The sequence below is a fragment of the Scyliorhinus torazame genome, chromosome 5 (assembly GCF_047496885.1).
Source record: "Scyliorhinus torazame isolate Kashiwa2021f chromosome 5, sScyTor2.1, whole genome shotgun sequence".
Classification (NCBI taxonomy): Eukaryota; Metazoa; Chordata; class Chondrichthyes; order Carcharhiniformes; family Scyliorhinidae; genus Scyliorhinus; species Scyliorhinus torazame.
Window position 1 is genome coordinate 81,929,749 of NC_092711.1, and position 23,246 is coordinate 81,952,994.

Sequence of the window (23,246 nt, forward strand, 5' to 3'; positions counted from 1 at the left end):
AGGAAACTGGAGCACCCAGAGGAAACCCACGCAGACACGGGAGAATGTACAAACACCACACAGAGACCGGAATTGAACTGGGTCCCTGACGCTGTGATGCAGCAGTGCTAACCACTGTGCCACTGCTGAATCCCAAAGTTAAATTATATGGTGTGATTATAAAAAATAGAGAGTCATTGTGGCACAGCAGAGGTTATTCGGCCCAGTGAGGCTATGCTAGCTCCCGAGAGCAATCCAGTCAGTCTAATTCCCCTCTTCCATCCCTCTGTCCTCGTAGGTTTATTTCCATTAAATATTTATCCAATTTCCTTTTGAAAATATTCATCGTGTCCATTTCTGCCCTCCCCTCAGCCGTAACTTTAGGGTCATTACCACTGACTGTAAAATCGGTCCCCTTCACATCTCCCATATCTTTTACCCAAAACCTGAATGTGTCCCCGAGTCCTCGTACGATCAGTGAATGGGAACAGATTTTCTTTGTATATTTTACCTAAACCCATCAGAATCTTCGACGCCTGAATCAAATCTCCTCAACCACCTCTGCCGGAACCATTCTGCAAAATCTCTTCTGCACCTTCTCATGGACCTTCACATTCTTCCTAAAGAGTGGTGACCAGAAATAGACACAATTCTCGAATTGTGGCCTAATCAGAGCTTTATAAAGCAGTAAAACTTCTATTTTGTGCTCATTAACACCATTTATCAGCTCAAGAGGCAATTTAATAAAAGCAAAATACTGCAGGTTCTTGAAATCTGAGATAAAACAGAAAATTCTGGATAAACTCAGCAGATCTGGCAGCATCTGTGAAGAGAGAATTAGAGTTAATTTTCAGATCTAAATTATCTTTCCACAGAACTGCTTTGCTAACTACTCTCTGAATATATCCTGTCACTTCAGAGAGAAAAGCAGTTAGAAACCCCAGTCCCCTGTGTCCCTGCACAATCTTTAGCACTCTGCCATTAATTATATCTTTCCCCTCCCTAACCCCTTTGCCACCTGATTATGAGGGTTGTAATCCTTGGAATTTAGAAAATTAAAAAGGAATTGATCAAAGTTTTCAGGATGTTAATTGGAACTGACGAGGTAGATAGAGAGGAACTATTTCCACTGGTTGGGGAATCTCGGACGAGCAGACACATTCTAAACATAGAATCCGGTTCTGGCACCTTTTCAGGGAGAGAGTTCCAGATCCTGAAACCTCGGTTGCTGCAGAAACTGCTGAGTTCTGAAGGTTGTAAAGTGTTGAATGGAATGATGAGCTGCTGTTCCCCGAGCTCCCTTTGAGCTGCATTGGAACAGTTCAGGAGGCCAAGGGCAGTGAGGTCAGTGTGGGAGTGGGACAGATAATTAAAATATGAAGCAATCGTCCAGCATGCAGCCAAATCCTTGATAAAAGTCGCACAAACAAAGAAGAACAAAGAACAAAGAAATGTACAGCACAGGAACAGGCCCTTCGGCCCTCCAAGCCCGTGCCGACCATACTGCCCGACTAAACTACAATCTTCTACACTTCCTGGGTCCGTATCCTTCTATTCCCATCCTATTCATATATTTGTCAAGATGCCCCTTAAATGTCCCTATCGTCCCTGCCTCCACTACCTCCTCCGGTAGTGAGTTCCAGGCACCCACTACCCTCTGCGTAAAAAACTTGCCTCGTACATCTACTCTAAACTTTGCCCCTCTCACCTTAAACCTATGCCCCCTAGTAATTGACCCCTCTACCCTGGGGAAAAGCCTCTGACTATCCACAGTCTATCATCCTTCTTCTTGTGAAGTGATGAATCATTTCCACTTTCACCACCCTCCAGGGCTGTGAGATCCAGGTTATCACTCTGTGTAAAAAAAGGTCTTCATATTCCCCGCTGCATCTCAGGTTCTCTCATGTGAACAGCTTTTCTTTATCGACCTGATCTATGTCTGTATTAATTTTGTACACCTCCATCAATCTCCCCTCAATCTCATTTGTTCTGTGTAGAACAAGCCCAGTTTCTCCAACCTAACCTTGCCGCTAACGTCCCTCCTGGAACCATCCTGAATCTCCTCAGCACTCTGTAAGGATCCTCATATCCTTCATAAGGACTGGTGACCAGAGCTGGATATAATGTTGTGATCTAACCAGGACTTTAAAATTTCTTGTTTTAGTGCTCAACACCTCTGTTTATGCAGCTCAGACCCCTGATTTATGAACTAACCAGTTATAAGAAATGGGTCCCACGAATGCTTTGGTCATGACCCGTACTCATAAAGCATCAATGATGACACAAGTTTTAAAATAGTTCCTGTAATATTTGTCCTGAATACCAGACACCTTCCCCCAAGTTCTGGAAAGGGAGGGTTAATAAAACCAGGTACTCACAGTCTGCACAAACTTCGAATGTGACTCCAGACCCATTTGTAAAACTGAACAAATAAATCGCTGAATTTATTCTGACTCTTTTCTGTATCCCAGCTCCAGTAATCACTGATTGGGAAGGGACCAGAATCTCAGGAGGCTTCACACTGCTGTCTTCTCGCATGGAAGTGATCTCCTATCAGATTAATGTGCTTATGCTGTGAGTATTCAGTACAATATCTGAACCTGATTCTGCTTCCTGTCCACTATCCCCCCTCATCCATGGATCTTCCGTTTTACCAACTGGGGAAAAGGTTTGCCTGATTGATCTCGATGGTGGTGAGATTACCCAGAATGCCCAATCGGTCAGAAAGTCCCCTATCGGTGACTAAAGGAACCCAGGGTGAGGACGCAGGGCTGTGCTGTGTTCTGAGCATGCTCAGAGTGGCTGGTGGAGACAGACTGAAGGGGATCAGGCAGCTCAGGGAGGAGATTGTGAGCACAGGGGAGGAACTGGAGCCGGGAGAGGACCACAATTAGATGAGCCCAGACGATTATCAGACTGGCGATTACCACGATGTAGGTGAGGGAGCACAGAGGTGATGGTGAACAAGACCTGGTGTGAGTGAGGGCAGGAGAAGATGAGCTTTGGATGACCTCCAGTTCCTGTGAAGTTGAATCTGGGAGATGGACAAGACCCACATTAGAATAGTCCAGTTTAGAGGAAACAAAGGAATGGATGAGTTTCAGCAGCACATGAACTAAGACAGGGACATAACTGGACAATGTTACTGAGTGGAAATAGGCGGTGACAGTGATATGTGGACAGAAACACAGCTTGGGGTGAAATATTCCCGTACCAGCCTCCCCGAACAGGCGCCGGAATGTGGCAACTAGGGGCTTTTCACAGTAACTTCATTGAAGCCTACTCGTGACAATAAGCGATTTTCATTTCATTTCATTTTTCATATGCCAGAGATTGTGAAGAGTGTGATTCAGTCTCAGACAGTTCCCAGGGAGAGAAATGGAGTCGGCGGTGAGGGAGTGGAGTTTATAACTGGGAATGAAGACAATGGCTTTGTCCATCCAGTAGTGTATGTCAGATAAGTCAGGATGGTGTGCGAGTTGGAGGGGAACTTGGAAATGATGGTGTTCACATATTCCTGCTACCCTGCTCCTTCAAGGTGGTGGAGGTCGATGGTTTGGGAGATTCTCTCAATGTTCTGCTTGTTCTGAAGATATATTAAATACTTCTTTCAATCATTCAGCCTCTACTACTCCCTTTCTCTCTCCTTCTCGCAGTGTGTCAGAGTCTCGTGTAGTCTGGTCGCCACACTACCAGAAGGATGTGGAGGCTTCATAGAGGGTGCAGAAGAGACTTACCAGAATGTTGCCTGGTATGGAGGGCATTAGCTATGAGGAGCGGTTGAATAAACTCGGTTTGTTCTCACTGGAACGACGGAGGTTGATAGAGGTCTACAAAATTATGAGAGGCATACACAGAGTGGATAGTCAGAGGCTTTTCCCCAGGGGAGAGGGGTCAATTACTAGGGGGCATAGGTTTAAGGTGCGAGGGGCAAGGTTTAGAGGAGATGTACGAGGCAAGTTTTTTACACAGCGGGTAGTGGGTGCCCGGAACTCGCTACCTGAGGAGGTGGTGGAAGCAAGGACCATAGTAACATTTAAGGGGCATCTTGACAAATACATGAATAGGATGGGAATAGAGGGATACGGACCCAGGAAGTGTAGAAGATTGTAGTTTAGTCGGGCAGCATGGTCGGCACGGGCTTGGAGGGCCAAAGGGCCTGTTCCTGTGCTGTACTTTTCTTTGTTCTTTGTTCTAGATCCAGACCAGTTGGCAGGTTCTCTTCCCTGAAGGACATTAGGGCAGCACGGTAGCATTGTGGATAGCACAATTGCTTCACAGCTCCAGGGTCCCAGGTTCGATTCCGGCTTGGGTCACTGTCTGTGCGGAGTCTGCACATCCTCCCAGTGTGTGCGTGGGTTACCTCCGGGTGCTCCGGTTTCCTCCCACAGTCCAACGATGTGCAGGTAAAGTGGATTGGCCATGATAAATTGCCCTTAGTGTCCAAAATTGCCCTTCGTGTAGGGTGGGGTTACTGGGTTATGGGGATAGGGTGGAGGTGTTGACCTTGGGTAGGGTGCTCTTTCCAAGAGCCGGTGCAGACTCAAGGGGCCAAATGGCCCCCTTCTGTACTGTAAAGTCTATGATAAAATTCTATGAACCAGTTGTGTATTTACAACAATCCAGCAGGTTTCATGGTGTAAGGTTTTCGGGCAATTCGGCCTTTTTGGAACTGCCCAAGAATAAAAACTCAGAGACTGTAAACTGACTTTTCAGCCAAGAGAACGGAACCAGTTTTCCCAGCAGGCCTGGTCCGCTGAGCTGAGTAGGGAACATAAGTATTTACAAACCCCCCCCCTAGGAGCTACAAGGAAGAAGGAGCCAGACAACGAGATAAGATCAAAACACAGACCAAGGGGCACGGGAATACACAGGGGGCTTGCCTGCAAGCAGGACAATGGGATGGTCATAGCCCCATGCAGATGTAAATGACCTGGCCTCCACCAGAGCAGAATCCAATCAACACCCCATCAACATAGCAGCTATCTCCGGAGCAGATGGAAGTCTTTGAAAATCTTCAAGGGAGCTCAACCTCGTTATCTCAAAAAAACAGACTGGAGGCGGACCTAGGGGAGGTACTCCCATCTCGACAGGTCTGACCGGCTCAAAGGGGGCGGGACCAGCGGGAACTTTAAATCTTACCTTTTTCAATGCAAAAGGGGCTGGCCGATCACAGGACAAAGCCAGGTAAAACAATATAAAAGGGGCTGTGTTTTCGATTGGGGGTCTCTTCGTTCTTGGCTCGACCTCTGCACCCCTGACTTGACCTCTGCAGCCTGTGACCGTAAGTATCCTGCAGCAGCTTGCGAAACTCCCTTGACTTTAATAGTGGTTGAGGCTTTGGGGAAGGGAACTTGTTTTGTGCTTTGTGCTATTGCTAAAAACTGTGTAATCATAAGAATTTTCGTTGTGTCCGCTATATTACTTTTGAATAGACATAGTGTATATTAGAGCATAAGATTGTATTGTGTTTCTTCTGTTGATGATTTTGACCTGGGTTTTACAATAAACCTTGATTTGATGATAATTGGAGTCGTTTAAATTCTTCAATCCTTCACCAGCGATCTCTGACCAAGTCATTGTTAAAATACTCCTCACCTTAATTCCGGGTTCAGGAATCGAGGGTCATCTTGAGCGATTCACTCAGGACAGACTGCTGGTTAGGGAATAAACAGCAGTGTCCTATTCTCTCTCTTGGGAAAGCTACTCTAGTGGAGTAGGAACCGGGTGAGTGTTGCACCACCGGCAAGAGAGAGAATCACCTGGGTATTGGTAGGGGTCTGGAGATCTGTGTGATATAAGTCTCAGGCTGTCGGTTAGGAATAAACGGCAGGCTTGAATCAGTGCTCTCTTCAGTGGAAGTGTCCCAGCGCGACATTCCCTGGCCTCTGAAGTTTCAGTGCCAGCTGGAGAGAGACACACACAGATATTCAAACCCCAGATATCGGCCCAGTAGTGGAGTAGCGGAGATGGCACCCTCTACAATGGCGACCGCGGCAGGAGCCCGGTGGTTTGGAGTATGTGACTTGGCAGAGGGGGTGAGGGAACGAAGCAAAATGGAGGAGAGAATATCCTCATATTTGTGGCAAAAGGTCAACCTCACCAAACCTTGGGTCTCAGAATTGATCAATGCGGAGCAACCGGTAATGGCAGCGGCTGCATGGACAGAAAGCAAGGCGCACAAAAGGCACTTGGAGAAGGCAGTTTGGCTGGTTTGCCTGTCCGAGCAGGTAGTCAAGACAGAGGATAGGGTCGAAGAGTTAGAGCAGGAGTTGAGAGAAGTGAGGGCCAGCGCAGGGGACAGCGCTAGCGCAGCGGAACGACTGCGGGAAGAAATGGCAGAAATTAAACAGGACAGCGCGAGTGTAGCGGAACGACTGCGGGAAGAAATGGCAGAAATGAAACAGGAAAGCGAGTCTAACCGGTGTGAGAAGGACTATCTCCACTGCCAGATAGTGGAGGGTAAAGAAAAGGAACGGAGGCTCCAGGAACTCTATGCTCGCAGTACAGAGCAGTGTAGGAAGCTGGAGGGGAAGTTCCGGGACATCCAGGCAGCATACCGAGTGGCTCGCGAGGAAGTAGGGGACTGTGCCCATGGGCCGTGCCAGGCACGAATAACGGAGTTGGAGGAGGCCTTGTCCAGGTTCAGGGGACAGATACACCTGGTAGGTCCAGGGGGGTTCCCTAGGGGTAAGGTGCTCCTCGCAGCGGATGATTCCCCAAAGGCCAAGGGGAATAGACCGCCTCCTGAGGCACCGGGATTGTGTCCGGGCCGGCAGGGGGGGATCGGACTGCACGTTCAGGGGCAAGTCCAAGGGGGGTCGGCAGGGTACCCCCAGCTGGCGGCGTGTCCGCCTGGTTTCGTATGTGGGTCCCCATGGGATGGGGACAGACCGCTGCCTGGGATGCCGGTGATGGGGCCGGGTCAGCAGGTAGGGTTTGGACCGCCCGGTAAGGGGCAGGTCCAAGGGGGGTCAGTGGTGTATCCCCAGATAGCGGCGTCTCCTATATGGGTAGTTAGCCCGGGGACAGGGGGGCTACCCAACGAGGCAGGAGAGCTGGACAGTGGGGAGGAGGAGCAGGAACCCCAGGTAGGGCAGATGTGCCCTGTCAGGCAAAGAAGGTATGGTCCCCCGGCGGGGATGGCAAACAGGGGACCGGTTGAGGGCGACATTATCGTTCCTCATGGGGCATCCGCGCTCAGGGGGATGGTGGCCCACGTTCCCAGACTAACTCCAAAGGGGGATCCGTCGCTGCATTTTATGGAGGTGGAACAGGCTGCCAACATCAATGACTGCGACGAAGGGGAGCAAATAAAGATGCTCCTGATAACCCTAGATGCCCAGCTATGCAGGACAGTGACCTCTGGGAATGGGGGAAGACCTGACACCTGGGCGGCAGCACAGACTGCTGTTCTGGAGGCAATGGGCTTGAATCTGGGGAGCCCTTTCATGAGGGTGGGGGAAACCAAGCAGCAACCAGGGGAATCTCCCACTATGTTCGCAGACAGGCTGTGGACTGTCTATGTGGAGGCGTGTGGGGCTCCCGCGGATAGGCAGAATTTAGATGAGAGAACAGCCCACTGGCTGAAGACCCTCGTAGCTAACTGTCTCCCTCACATTAGGGCAAAGGCCGAACACTGGTTCGACCCGCAGAGTCCGGACCTTAATGAGGCAGAGGTCCTTAGGAAACTCACCCTTGCATATCGTAATGGGGAGAGGGGTGAGGACAAGCCCCTTAAGGGTAGGGTGCATGAAATCGCGCCAGCAGCCCCTAAGAGAGAGTGGAAGCATGAGGGCACCCGGACCTCCGACGAGAAACCGGTATGCTACGGGTGTGGGAAGGCCGGACATTTCAAGAGGGAATGTAAAAACCCTAGCAAGCAGGAGAGGGCTCCCGCAGTAGAGAGTCAGACCCCGGCGGTAGGAGCAGCTGCCCCGGGAACCATCGAGATAAGTAAAATTTTAGCCCTTTTGCAAGGCTCAGGACAGGGGGCAATGGCAACGGGCCAGGGCCTGCCCGCACCCACACCACAAGAACACGTATGACTACCCAGGGAGCAGCCTCAGGAAAAAGGGAGCGCAGGGGTAGTTCTAGCCCCAGACCCTGGTCCGGTCCAGGTGCAGGGTCCCATTCTGGAGGCTGCCTCAGGGGCTATTTGCAGTTTAAATCCCTTAAGGTGGGACCCATGCGAACGCCACATCAGTCAATTTAAATTGTTCCACCCCATAAGGACAAAAAAGAACAAGGTGGGGGGAAGACGGGGGGTGGTAGTGGAGAAACCCCCCGTAGAATTAACGACGGTGGGGGAGGTCCCTGACTCCACGGTCACACAACCGGTGACAAGGTGCTGTCCCGAAGGGGCAGTCCCAAAGAGACCGACAGTGCTGCAAGCACCCAACCCAGGGACAGTGATGATTCCCAAGCCCTTCCCTGTGGGTCAGGTGGCCTGCCTTAGTATAGAGGCTAAGGAGGCGGAGGAAGTGGAGGTATCACCTTGGGTTTGGGAACCAGTCAGGGGACGAAGGAGCAATCGGGTCTCCAAGCCCCCGGTAAGATGGTCCCCATCACACCTCCCTGTCACCCGGTCCCGCAGTAAGGGGGCCCGAGTAGAAGGGAGCGATGAGGGATCACCGAACCCTGTTGGGAAAGGAGAGGCAAGGGGCAGCCCGAACCCCCGGGAGGGGACGGTCTGGCCCGAGCCGTTGGACCAAACAAGTGGACTGCCCCAGTTTAGCGGGGCACAGTTTTAATTTGGCCACCCGGAGACGGGTGGCATTGTATATATCATATTCCTTTTTCTTTCCCCCTGCTAGTTCTAATTAGTGTGTAGTTGTGTGTGAAGTATTTAGGATCGTGGGAACACAGAAGCGCCTGGTGCAAGGGTAAAATGATGAAGCACCAGGCACTAGGACCCTGGGGAGCCGGGCTGTGGACACAGAACCACAGACAGGCTGCGGCAACTTCAAAGCAGGAGCTGCTGCTGCCACCGGATAGCGGCAGGCACTAGGACCCTGGGGAGCCGGGCTGTGGACACAGAACCACAGACAGGCTGCGGCAACTTCAAAGCGGGAGCTGCTGCTGCCACTGGATAGAACCCATGCACTTTAAGGTAGGTAGGGCTGTAGAGGCAAGAATGTGTTTTGTTTTTTACAGATGGGGCACCCGACGATGTGGAGTTTGAGGATCTTGGCGATGGTGGGACCGGGAGAACTCCGCAGAGGCGAGACAGAAGAGTCCTTCGACTGACCGGGTTAGGGTGACTGAGGGCAGGCGGGTGTGTTTAACCTGTGAGGGGGACGTTCCTTTGGGGAGATGGTGGTGGCCCAGGAAGCTGAGGCTGGACATGAGGGATCGGTCCTCGGACTGGGAACGCCTGGACACCAACACCTACCGGACCATCACGGGGTCACCGGGTAGGATCACCGTTTGCTGGGATAAGTGGTGGGCTTCTGACCAGGGCATTTATTTGTGTTCATGGGGATCTACCAAGGCATGTCCACAAGGGGCATTAATCACTTTTGTAAGGTGGTGGCAGAACCCAGGGAACGGGATGAATTGACCGCACTGGGGAGGGATGTGTAACGCCCAGGGAAGGGATGACTGTAGAAGCTACCGAACTGCTGGTTCAGGTAAAGCGACCCCTGCCCACAGCCCCACCGATCGACCCTCACAACTGTCCGATCACCACCAGGGGGGGGGCCTGAGAATGGTTTAGTGTTTGCCCCCACAAAGGAAATGTTGTACAGGGGGTACATTATGCTGTCGCCTCAGTTGGACTAAACCTCTCAGCTGCAGGTATCGACGATGGAGGATAAATGAAGAGCCTTCAACGGGAAGAAACGAAGTGCAGCCAAGAAAGGAGGATCCTTGGTGAAATAAAGAGATGCAATTGTAAATAGTTGTATGGATTCGCGGGTTTCAGTTACTTGATTGTGATATATGTACAGGGACCCTTACGTTTGGGGTTCCGGTGAAATGTGTACTTGATTGTGATATATGTACAGGGACCCTTACGTTTGGGGTTCCGGTGAAATGTGTATATGTTACTGTGTGTTTAAATTAGATATGGTCTTGTCTTTCCCTTTCATTGAAACCAGGGGTAGCCTAGATTAAGGGAACTGTCTTGGGAATTGTAATTTCGCATGTTGTTGGGGGGGGCCTACGGTCCACACAAGAGGAAATGATTGCCCTTCACCTGTGTCGATACGGTCCAAGCAGGTAGGGACGTATCGAAGGGGCATCTGTAAGGTTTTCGGGCAATTCGGCCTTTTTGGAACTGCCCAAGAATAAAAACTCAGAGACTGTAAACTGACTTTTCAGCCAAGAGAACGGAACCAGTTTTCCCAGCAGGCCTGGTCCGCTGAGCTGAGTAGGGAACATAAGTATTTACAAACCCCCCCCCTAGGAGCTACAAGGAAGAAGGAGCCAGACAACGAGATAAGATCAAAACACAGACCAAGGGGCACGGGAATACACAGGGGGCCTGCCTGCAAGCAGGACAATGGGATGGTCATAGCCCCATGCAGATGTAAATGACCTGGCCTCCACCAGAGCAGAATCCAATCAACACCCCATCAACATAGCAGCTATCTCCGGAGCAGATGGAAGTCTTTGAAAATCTTCAAGGGAGCTCAACCTCGTTATCTCAAAAAAACAGACTGGAGGCGGACCTAGGGGAGGTACTCCCATCTCGACAGGTCTGACCGGCTCAAAGGGGGCGGGACCAGCGGGAACTTTAAATCTTACCTTTTTCAATGCAAAAGGGGCTGGCCGATCACAGGACAAAGCCAGGTAAAACAATATAAAAGGGGCTGTGTTTTCGATTGGGGGTCTCTTCGTTCTTGGCTCGACCTCTGCACCCCTGACTTGACCTCTGCAGCCTGTGACCGTAAGTATCCTGCAGCAGCTTGCGAAACTCCCTTGACTTTAATAGTGGTTGAGGCTTTGGGGAAGGGAACTTGTTTTGTGCTTTGTGCTATTGCTAAAAACTGTGTAATCATAAGAATTTTCGTTGTGTCCGCTATATTACTTTTGAATAGACATAGTGTATATTAGAGCATAAGATTGTATTGTGTTTCTTCTGTTGATGATTTTGACCTGGGTTTTACAATAAACCTTGATTTGATGATAATTGGAGTCGTTTAAATTCTTCAATCCTTCACCAGCGATCTCTGACCAAGTCATTGTTAAAATACTCCTCACCTTAATTCCGGGTTCAGGAATCGAGGGTCATCTTGAGCGATTCACTCAGGACAGACTGCTGGTTAGGGAATAAACAGCAGTGTCCTATTCTCTCTCTTGGGAAAGCTACTCTAGTGGAGTAGGAACCGGGTGAGTGTTGCACCACCGGCAAGAGAGAGAATCACCTGGGTATTGGTAGGGGTCTGGAGATCTGTGTGATATAAGTCTCAGGCTGTCGGTTAGGAATAAACGGCAGGCTTGAATCAGTGCTCTCTTCAGTGGAAGTGTCCCAGCGCGACATTCCCTGGCCTCTGAAGTTTCAGTGCCAGCTGGAGAGAGACACACACAGATATTCAAACCCCAGATATCGGCCCAGTAGTGGAGTAGCGGAGATGGCACCCTCTACAATGGTCACTTTTTCCCAGTGCCGGCCCCACAAATGACCAGATTCGTTCAGCTCAATTTCACAACCTGCCTTTGTGTTTTTGTGGGTTCTCTCGCACTCCCTATTTTCTGTTTTAAATCAGTTTCACAGGGCGTTCGAAGGAGAGGATTTGCAGTCGGGAAACTTCATCAGATCAGGATCAGCTCCATTGCTCATTTACCGTAACCTGAATATCAGCGGATTTTGAACATGGAAGGAAACAGCACCATTCACAGTGGGGAGAAACCGTACACGTGTTGTGTGTGTGGACGAGGCTTCCGTCGTCATCAGGCCTGTCGAGACACAAGCAAAGTCACTCTGGGGAGAAGCCGCGGAAATGTGGGGACTGTGGGAGGGGTTTCATTTCCCCATCAGAGCTGGAAACACATTGATGCAGTCACACTGGAGAGAAACCGTCCTCCTGCTCCAAGTGTGGGAAGAGTTTTACTATTTCGGCTAACCTGCTGAGACACCAGCGAGTTCACACTGTGGAGAGACCATTTCAATGCTCAGACTGTGGGAAATGCTATAAAAGTTTCCAGGAACTGATGCTGCATCAACGTGTTCACACTGACGAGAGACCGTTCAGGTGCTCTCACTGCGGGACTGGGTTCAGGCGATCGTCCCTACTCACTGTACACCAGAGGATTCACACCGCGGAGAGGCCACTTATCTGCTCCAAGTGTGGAAGGAGATTCACTCAGTCATCTGACCTGCTGACGCACAAGAGAATTCACACTGGGGAGAAGCCCTTCACCTGCTCCGAGTGTGGGAAGGGATTCACTACCTCATCCACCCTGCTGAGACACCACCGAGTTCACACAGACAAGAGACCTTTTAAATGTTCAGACTGTGGGAAGGGCTTTAAAAGTTCCTGGGAACTGATGTACCATCAACGTGTTCACACTGACGAGAAGCCATTCAGATGCTCTCGCTGCGGGACTGGGTTCAGACGATCATCACAACTCACGACCACCACCAAATTCACACTGGCACAAGACCTTTCACCTGCTCCCAGTGTGGGAACGCTTTCACAACCTCATCCAGCCTGCTGAGACATCAGCGAGTTCATAAATAACTACAGTGATTGGAATTTTCCGTTAATCACAACCAGGACTGACCCAGGTTCATTGGGGTCTGGTTCTGCTGATGTTAATAAACCCCAGCCCACTTACAGGGACTCATATTCTGGCTAAAAGCCAAATAAATCAGCTTTGTGTTAAATACAGTGTGTTGAATCTTTTAAATATCTCAGATGCAAATTGGTTCCTTTTGATGAGCTCTCCCTCTCCTGTCTCCTCCATCCTCACCTCCAACAAGCGAGGAGCTGATGGAGCTTCTTTGTCACTGAGATTGAGACAATCTGATCAGCTGCCTCTGCTGCTTCCCTCCCTCCCACTAGCCCACCAGCCAAACTGTCCCTAAAGCTTCCTACTGCCCAAGCCCTGAATTCACATCTTTCTCCAGTCATTCTGAAAGATCTTGTCAAGATTGTGACGTTGAATTTTCTGTCTTCAAATCCCCTCTCTCTAACTCCCAGTAAGAGGAGTTTAGAGGTTTTCAGTGGAAATGCAGGATAGAAATTCAGAACAGACCATTCCAGTTTCTCTGGTACATTCCCCCAAATCTATGAATCTCGGTCCCACACACTCCCATCCCTCTCTGCTCATTGTTCCAGATTCAGTCTCCAGTTTCCTCCTGATTCTTTTCTCCTCTCCAGATTCTCTCTCCTCCTGTCCTTAAACTGGTGACTCAGACTGTGGCTCAATCGCACTCCTTCACTCTCATTCTAAGAAATATCCCAGCTCACAATTAATCATCTTTAACAACTTTATAATAATAATAGCTTATTGTCACAAGTAGGCTTTAATGAAGTTACTGTGAAAAGCCCCTAGTTATTACTGGTAATTTTCATGTTTGGGAAGAATCACCTTTTCCCAATTGTGGAGAACAGAAATCCAGCGGGCAGCTCAGAAATTCCTCCTCCCCAGGACTGTTTTAACAAGCTGCGTGTATCTGAGTTACATTTATACAGACTCACTCACTCAGTAAGTGATCAGATCTCAATGAGCTACAACAAGAGCTCTATTTATAATGAGTTTTAAACATGATAAAATGTGCCAAGCAGTTTCACTGGAAAAGGGGGACACATTGGGTCAGATGACCAAAGTCTTGGTCAAAGAGTTTGGTTATAAGGAGAGTTTTGAAGGTGGAAAATGAAGGGGAGGGGTTTACGGATGAAATTCCAGAGATTGGGGTCCAGGCAGCTGATGGCACGGCCCCCAATTGGGATGTGATTAAAATCAGGGATGAAGGTCATCCAGGAATGGTGCTCCATGTCATAGATTATCATAGAATTTACAGTGCAGAAGGAGGCCATTCGGCCCATCGATTCTGCACTGGCTCTTGGAAAGAGCACCCTACTTAAGCCCACACCTCCACCCTATCCCCATAACCCAGTAACCCCACCCAACACTAAGGGCAATTTTGGACACTAGGGGCAATTTAGCATGGCCAATCCACCTAACCTGCACATCTTTGGACTGTGGGAGGAAACCGGAGCACCCGGAGGAAACCCACGCACACACGGGGAGAACGTGCAGATTCCGCACAGACAGTGACCCAGCCGGGAATCGAACCTGGGACCCTGGAGCTGTGAAGCAATTGTGCTAACCACTATGCTACCATGCTGCCCTAAATGTATGTGGGCCTCAAAGCCCAGACTTTTGGGACAGTTTGACCATCCCTGGTCTCAGATAAAAATAATTCCCTGATAAACATCTTGTAAGATCTTGGTTCATCTGTCACATAAAAAGTTCGGACCAGTTGAGTCCTCCTGTGCACTCGATGGGGATTGACTTTAACAGATTTAAAATCCTCTCAATCTCAGGGTCACATCAAGAATATATTTCAGTCGAGATTTAAATATATAAATATTGAAAAACTGAACAGAAATGGGGACAGACAGCAGCTCAATCATTTTAAAGTGAGAAATGAATGGTCTCTGTTTCAGGGGGACTCCTTCAGAATGAACACTTCCCACCAGCAGCACCAACCCCCCTCCCCCTCCCTGTTCACTGAACATTCCTTCACCCACTCATCCTCCCATTGCACATCCACCCAATGGCCCCCAGCCTGGATTCACATTCAGCATGAACTCAGTGAAAGACTGAGCTGGCCCCGGGATGTAAGAACGGACAAGAGCTGGAAGTGGTTCCAGTCAATACAGTTTGTGCATCATTATTAAATAAAGAAATGTCATATCTTGTTAAACCCCCATTTCAGACACTTGGTGAATTACAATTTGGAGCCCAGACCCTGTTGCTTCTACTTGGTGCATCCTGTGTGGTTTCAGCAGAGGTAGAGACAGGCTGCTCACATCCCTGCTTTCACTGCCCAGAGGCTTGTGGTCTCCACCCTCTGGGTTTCAGAGCCCCTGAGGGTCCTGGGACAGACTGACCCATCTGTACCTGTGCGGGGCAGATTCAGCTGGAGACGGGGCGGCATGTTGGATACTGCCTGTGGGTTTGGGGGGGAACGGGTCTAAGGTGGGAGCTCTTTGAGTGGAGTTCACAGATCCATGTCGCCTTCCTCCACCATCCCTCTCCTGGACCAGCGTCACATCATTCCTCCCACTCTGCTGCTGACCAGCTTGGTGAAGATCAGTGACATGTTGACAGTATCTGTCATCCTGTTCAAGGCAGAAGACATCTCCTGCACGGCCGTTGTCATGACCTACACTGACCCATTTCAGAACCGTGCTTGAAGCTCCATGGAGGTAGCCACTCTCTCCATGACACAGTCTCTGGAACCTCCTCTAGCCCTACAACTCTCCAAGCCCCCTCACTCCTCCTATTAGGGGAGAAGGTGGCATCGTGGTAATGTCACTGGATTAGTGATCCAGAGGCCCAGGCTAATGCTCTGGAGACACGGATTCAAATCCCAAATCCAATGAATAAACCTGGAATTCTAAAGTTAGTCTCAGCGGCCGTGACAACTATCATCGATTGTTGGAAAAACCCATCTGGTTCACTAATGTCCTTCAGTGAACTGAAGTAAATCTGCCCTCCTCACCTGGTCTGGCCTACATGTGACTCCAGACCCACAGCAATGTGATTGACTCTAGTGCTGAGCTGGCCACTCAGTTGAAGGACAATTAGGAATGGGTAACTAAACCCGGCCTTTCCAGTGACGTCCACATCCCATAAAACAATCACAAAAAAATCCTCACCCCCTTCAGCTCCTTGACTTGCTTCACTCCACCATTGGCAGAGGCACTTTCACCTACCGAGGTCCTGAGGGCTGGAAACCCCTCACTAAACCGGTCTCCTTACCTTTTCCACCCAGCTTCTGTCCCTCTGTGAAGGGTCTCCGACATTTTAACCTGTTGATGGGTTAATGCCAGTTGTTGTTGTCGCTGCCTCACATTGGAAAACTCAGGAATGTCACAAAAACACTCGGAAACTTCAGACCGAAGATTCTCAGCTGGAAACTTCACCTTCAGTCAGGAACAGATCACAGCTTTGCATCATCTCTCATTGGACAGCACATTTTGTAAAACAAATCACCATCTAATAATGTTCTTAAATGTCAGAAATTCATTGACTGTGAATAAAATGAGCTCTCTCTGGCTCTCAGTAACAAAGCTTCCACAGCAGCTTGCTGGGTGACACACACAGCACAGGCCTGTTCTCTCTGTCACAAACCCTGAAACCAGATTTCTAAACTGGAGAAGGTTGGATCTGACGACCCGAATATAAACCAACTGTCTGAGTAAAGGTTAAAACGGTTCGACAGGAAAATCACTTTGGACAGGAAAGATTTTCAAAGTGATCGGTGCTGGATTCAGATTAACACCAAACACTCTGACTGGATCCAGGGGAAGGAGAACACAAGAATCTCCAGCCCCGGAGATCAGCTCCATCTGTCCGAGTGTCTGATCCGGGATCAGTAAACCATTCCGAGGAGACCGACACCTCCAGCCCCGGAGATCAGCTCCATCTGTCCGAGTGTCTGATCCGGGATCAGTAAACCATTCCGAGGAGACCGTCACCTCCAGCCCCGGAGATCAGCTCCATCTGTCCGAGTGTCTGATCCGGGATCAGTAAACCATTCAGAGGAGACTGTCACCTCCAGCCCCGGAGATCAGCTCCATCTGTCCGAGTGTCTGATCCGGGATCAGTAAACTATTCCGAGGAGACTGTCACCTCCAGCCCCGGAGATCAGCTCCATCTGTCCGAGTGTCTGATCCGGGATCAGTAAACCATTCCGAGGAGACCGTCACCTCCGCCTGGAGATCAGCTCCATCTGTCCGAGTGTCTGATCCGGGATCAGTAAACCATTCCGAGGAGACTGTCACCTCCAGACCCGGAGATCAGCTCCATCTGTCCGAGTGTCTGATCCGGGATCAGTAAACCATTCCGAGGAGACTGTCACCTCCAGCCCCGGAGATCAGCTCCATCTGTCCGAGTGTCTGATCCCGGATCAGTAAACCATTCCGAGGAGACTGTCACCTCCAGCCCCGGAGATCAGCTCCATCTGTCCGAGTGTCTGATCCGGGATCAGTAAACCATTCTGAGGAGACTGTCACCTCCGCCTGGAGATCAGCTCCATCTGTCCGAGTGTCTGATCCGGGATCAGTAAACCATTCCGAGGAGACTGTCACCTCCAGCTCCATCTGTCCGAGTGTCTGATCCGGGATCAGTAAACCATTCCGAGGAGACTGTCACCTCTAGCCTCGGAGATCAGCATCTCCCTGATCCAGGACCAGTGATCCATTCTCACATGTAATTGGTCACATGTATTTTCTGCCGATTTAGCTGGTGTACCGAATCTAAACTGTTGCTTTTTCATAAACTGGTTTAAAATCACCAATGACTTGGATCCCCTTTTTGGGTAAACTGACTCCTGGAATAAAATCTTCCAGTTTCCAGCACTCATCATTAATCTTGTTGCCTCTAAGCGCAGTTGTAAAGGAGCCTTGTCTGTATCTCGGAGCTCTGAACCATGGAAGGGAGCGACTGAGGCACATTTCTTACACACCTCAGGGTTAACCCACACATTCAGTTCTGGATCTGATTGACAGCAGCGAAAACAGCTGAATCCAATCCCTGGAGACACTCATGAAGTCGCTGGTGTTTCAGCATAAGTTGTAAGTCAGTGAATCCATTCCCACACTCGGGGCAGGTGAACGATCTCTCTCCAGTGTGAACTCGCTGGTGAATCATCAGCCCATCGCTGCTTCTAAAGCTCTGCTCACAGGCAAAACATTTAAAAGGTTTTATATCAGAGTGAATTTGTTGGTGTTTCAGTAGGTGATAAGACTGAAGGAATCCCTTCCCACACACAGAGCAGGTAAACGGTCTCTCCCCAGTGTGAATTCGCTGATGTACAGTAAGTTCAGATGATCGCCTGAAGCCAGTCCCACAGTGAGAGCATCTGAATGGTCTCTCGTCAGTGTGAACACGTTGATGATATGTCACTTTCCCGGAAGTTTTAAAGCACTTCCCACAGTCTGGACATTTAAAAGGTCTTTTATCAGTGTGAACTCGCTGGTGTTTCTGCAGGTTAGATGTAGCAGTGAATCCCTTTCCACACAAGGAGCAGATGAATAGCTTCTCCTCACTGTGAATGAGTTGGTGTCTCAACAGATACTTTTTGCTTTTAAATTTCATCTCACAGTCAGAACATTTGAAAGGTGTCTGATCAGTGTGAACATACTGGTATGTCAGCAGGCTGGACGACTGAGTGAATCCCTTCCCACAGGTGGAGCAGGTGAATGGCCTCTCCCAGTGTGACTGCGTCGATGCATTTCCAGTTCAGAAGTGTAACTGAATCCCTTCCAACAGTGCCCACATTTCCACGGTTTCTCCATGGTGCCGGTGTCCTTGTGTCTCTCCGGGATGAATGGCAAGTTGAACTCTCGTCCACACACATGACATGTACGGTTTCGCCCCACTGTGAATGGTGTGATGGTTTTTCTGTCTGTGCAACTGGTTAAATCTCTTTCCACAGTCAATTCACTGGAACACTCACTGTCTGTGTGGGTCTCTGTGCTTTTCCAGTCACACTGATGTTTAAAATCTTTTCCCACAAACTGAACAGACAAACATTACTTCTTCCACATTCAAAGATATTCAGGTTCTAAAGAATTGAGTGACTCTTTCAGATCTTGATGTTTGGTTGGAGTTTTCTGTCGGCCAATCCTCTGCTTCCAATATCCTGTAAAAGACGTTAATAAAAGTCATCACTGTCAGTCCAGGATAGAAATTCTGAACAGACAATTCTAGTTTCTGTGGAACATTTTTTCCTCTCTTGTTCCCCCAAAGCTGTCAATCCCCGTCCCACACACTCTCCCTCCTCCCTGGGCTGAAATCCAATCCCATCTCACCATCTGCACCATTTCTTTCCTCCACTCCCAGTTTTCTCCCTCCCTCTCCTCTGCCCGGGTTCAGTTCTCCAGCTCCTGTCTGCAGACTGACAATAAAATCAATGGGTCTTATTGGGGGGTTTACGGCCTACACTCAACCGCCTGAATCCAGCTTCATACCTGCACTGCGCATGCTCCAGCTCACAATCGCTGGGGAGTTATTGACGGTGGCTGCTGACCAATAAGAGGAGAGCGATCCGGGTCTGGATTTTCCATGGATTTAACGGCCGCCATCTTGGGAAAGGAAGTCGGGTCTTTTGCTCTTGGAGCAGGGCGCTTGGGCGGCCATCTTAGTATGGGAAGAGGGAGTGGGCGGGCCTTCCTCCCCACTCAAAGGCCCCGGGGAAAACAGCGACCGCCGCCATCTTGGGAATGGAAGTCGGGTCTTTTGCTCTTGGAGCAGAGCGCTGGGGCGGCCATCTTGGTTAGAGAAGAGGGAGTGGGCGGGGCTTCCTCCCCGGTGACAACACCCGGGTCACCCGGCGGCCGCCGCCATCTTGTGGCGGGATTTTCTACCCGGGTCTTTAGTGAAGGACAATGAGCTGGAGCTGAGGTTGGAAAGTGTTCAGAGGAAGGTCTGAAATCAGATTTACAGCCAAATATCTGTAAGAACCACAAAGTTCACATTCAGTATGTTTGCCAAATGAAATCACAATGCTGCAAACACTCAGTTGTGAAGAAGAATCAGATTGCATTGGAAATGTTAACTCTCTCTCAGAAGCTGCCAAACCTGCTGAGGATTTCCACAACTTTCTGTTTTCACTTCACATTTCCAGCTTCTGCAGAGTTTTACTCAAATTATTATGTTTTTGAAATACTGTTACATAACCTGTTAAGAGTAAAGCAATTGTCACCATTTAAATGTCCAAATCAGTGATATTTATTTGTTTAACTGAGACTGGGCTGTTCAGGAGCAAAGTCAGAAATCACTTCACAGAAAATATAGTGAAATCTACAATTCTGTTCAGATTCTGTCAATAGAAACTATAAAAACTGATAGATTTAAGTTTGTGAGACAAGAGTATTAATGGTTATAGAATCAAGGGAGTTGGATGGATTGAAAAACAGATCAGGCATCTGCAAACTGGAGCTTCATGTCTGAGGTTGAACTGATTCTGGTTTTGTTTTGAAGGTGGTGTTGGTTTCCTGTCCTGTCGATCATCTCCACACCCGTGGGTAATTTGCTGGAGGTGAGATAATCTTTATTTGTGTCACAAGTAGGCTTACATTAATACTGCAGTGATTAACTATGATTAACACAAACTGATTTGACTTGATTTTTATTCAGAATTTAATTTCTTATAACAGGCTTGGAGTTTATGCATCATAATAATAACGGTCTTTATTATTGTCACAAGTAGGCTTATATTAACACTGCAATGAAGTTACTGTGAAAATCAACTAGTTGCCACACTCCAGCGCCTGTTCGGGTAAATTGAGGGAAAATTCAGAATGTCCAGTTCAACTTACAATTCACCTCACGTCTTTCAGGACTTGTGGGAGACCCATGCAGACACGGGGAGAATGTGCAGACGCCGCACAGTGACCCAAGTGGGAATTGAACCCAGGTCCCTGGTGCTGTGAAGCACCAGTGCTAACCTCTGTACTACCGTGATGGGGAAAAGGGTTCATGCAGTGACACAGCCCTGTCTGATCCCAGTCTTCGCTGAGATAGTGTCTGGGGTGTGTCCATTGATGAGGATCATGGCTTGTGTGTCATCATTGTGCAGGCGGAGGATGGTGGCCAATTTCTGAGGACAGCCAAATTTGAAGAACATACTGAATAAAACATCACTTTGACGGTGTGAAGTGCTTTTGTGAGGTTAGAAAAGACCAGGAACTGTGATTGATGCTGTTCCTTGTATTTTCCTTGGGTTTGTCAAGTAGTGTAGATCATGTCTTTGGTGCCTCCATGAAGGGAGAAATCCTACCTGTGACTTGGGAAGGAGCTCTTTGGCCACGAAGAGGAGATCATTGAGGAAGATCCTGGCAATGATCTCTGTGGCAGACAGCAGGGAGTCGCCTGTGCAGTTACCACAATCAGACTTGTCTCTCTTGAATATAGTCACAGTGTCTCTGAGATCCCCCGGCATGCATCCATCTTCCCAGGTGAGGAATATGAGATTGTGTAGCTATGCCAGGAGTGTAACCCCGCCATGCTTCAGAATTTCAGCAGCGATTCATTCTGCTCCAGAGGCCGTGTTGTTTTTCAGGTGTTGAATGGCTTTTTCACTCTGCTCCCGATTGGGGTCCAACGTGGACTGAGCCGGACGCGATACTGGGGAATGGACTTGAGGACGTTAAAGCCAAAGACAGAGTCTCGGTCGAGGGGTTCTTCAGAATGTTCCCTCCAGTGAGCACTGACTGACTCTCTGTCCTTGATGAGTTCCCCTCCACACTTTGCTCTCAGCCATTGCCTGCTTAGGTCATCAATTGTATTGGCAGCGCTGGTGAAACCGTGCATGCCATTGCTTTCCATGAGCTGTTGGCTATCCCTCACTCTTTCTACCCTCTAAAGGCTTCAGAAACGTGGAGCAGGCACCTCAAAGGCACTGGAGTAGTACTTCCAGCAGTGCCTTCAGAAGATGCTCCAAATCCAGGGGCAAGGAGGGCGATCCAACAGAGGGGAGGGAAAGAGAAAACTGGGAGTGGGGGAAAGAAAGTTGGGGGCAGATGTTAGTGTAGTGGCCATCACTAAGGAGAAGGTGCTGGGGAAGCTGAAAGGTCTGAAGGTGAATAAATCACCCAGACCGGATGGACTACACCCCAGGGTACCGAAGGACATAACTGCGGAGTTTGTGGAGCCATTGGTGGTGATCTTTCAGGATTCACTGGAGTCAAGGGGCTCCCAGGGGACAGGGAAGTGACGAATGTAACACCCCAGTTTCAGAAAGAAAAGAGATAGAAGATGGGAAATTATAGGCCGGTTAGTCTGGATGGGATTACGGAGTTCTTGGAAGTGCATCGTGAAATAGGACTGTCAGCACGGTTTCATCAAGGGGAGGTCATGCCTGATAAATCTGTGAGAATTCTTTGAGTAGGTAAAAACAAAGGAGAGCCAGTGGATGTGATCCATTTGGGTTTCCAGAAGGCCTTTGACAAGGTGCCATACAACAGGCTACTAAATAAAGATAATAGACCATGGAATTAGGGGCAAGGTACTGGAAAGGTTAGAGAATTAGTTGACAGGCGGCGAGTGGGGATAAAGGGGTCTATTTCAGGATGGCAGCCGGGGACTATTAGGGAACCACAGGGGTCAGTGTACATTAACGATCTGGAAGAAGGTATAGAGGGCACTGTTGCTAAGCTTTCAGATGATAGAAAGATGTGTAGAGGAACAGGTAGTGTTGAGGAAGCGGAGAGGCTGCAGAAGGACTTGGACAGGTTAGGAGAGTGAGCAAAGAAGTGACAGATGTTATAGAATATGGAAAAGTGTGAGGTTATGCACTTTGGAAGGAATAATCGGGGCAAACTATTTTCCAAATGGGGAACGACTTCTTGTTAGGTGAATTGGACATTCTGAATTCTCCCTCTGTGTACCCGAACAGGGGCCAGACTGTGGCAACGAGGAGATTTTCACAGTTGCAGGGTTAATGTAAGCCTACTTGTGACACTAATAAAGATCATCATTATTATTATTACCTGGAGTTCTGTGTACAGTTCTGGTCGCCACATTATAGGTAGGATGTGATTGCACTGGAGGGGGTGAAGAGGCGATTCACCAGGATGTTGCCTGGGATGGAACGTTTCAGTTCCGAAGCGAGGTTGGATAGGCGTGGGTTGTTTTCGCTGGAGCAGAGAAGACTGAGAGCCGACCTGATCGAGGTGCACAAAATTGTGAGGAGTGTGGTCAGGGTGGATAGGGAGCCACTGTTCCCCTCAGTTGAAGGGTCAGTCACAAGGGGACACAAGTTCATGGTGAGGGGCAAGATGTTAAGCAGGGGGGTTGAGGAAAAACCTTTTCACCCAAAGGGTGGTGACGGTCTGGAACGCACTTCCTGGGAGGGTGGTAGAGGCGAGTTGCCTCACATCCTTTAAAAAGTACCTGGATGAAGACTTGCATGTCAGAACATTCTAGGCTATGGATCAACTGCTGGCAAATGGGGTTAGGTCGGTAGGTCAGGTGTTTTTCGTGTGTCGGTGCAGACTTGATGGGCGATAGGCCTCTTCACTGCTGCTGTTGATACAATGTTAGGTGGCATTGTAGGCAGCCCAGACGATGGCATAAAA

General features: G+C 49.1%; 1 protein-coding gene and 1 long non-coding RNA gene across 2 annotated transcripts in view; both read left to right on the forward strand.

Annotated features, from left to right (window-relative positions):
• The first annotated feature begins 2,454 nt into the window (after positions 1–2,454).
• Positions 2,455–12,811, forward strand: LOC140418658 (uncharacterized). Its single transcript, XR_011945205.1, has 2 exons — positions 2,455–2,553; positions 11,691–12,811. It is a non-coding gene; the product is annotated as an uncharacterized lncRNA (long non-coding RNA).
• Positions 12,812–19,359: 6,548 nt separating this feature from the next.
• LOC140418655 (uncharacterized) overlaps positions 19,360–23,246 on the forward strand; it is a 58,497-nt gene continuing 54,610 nt past the window's right edge. The window contains exons 1-2 of the mRNA XM_072502218.1: positions 19,360–19,621; positions 20,149–20,206. The gene's annotated coding sequence lies outside the window, so the exon portion shown is untranslated. The remainder of the gene's footprint in view (positions 19,622–20,148; positions 20,207–23,246) is intronic.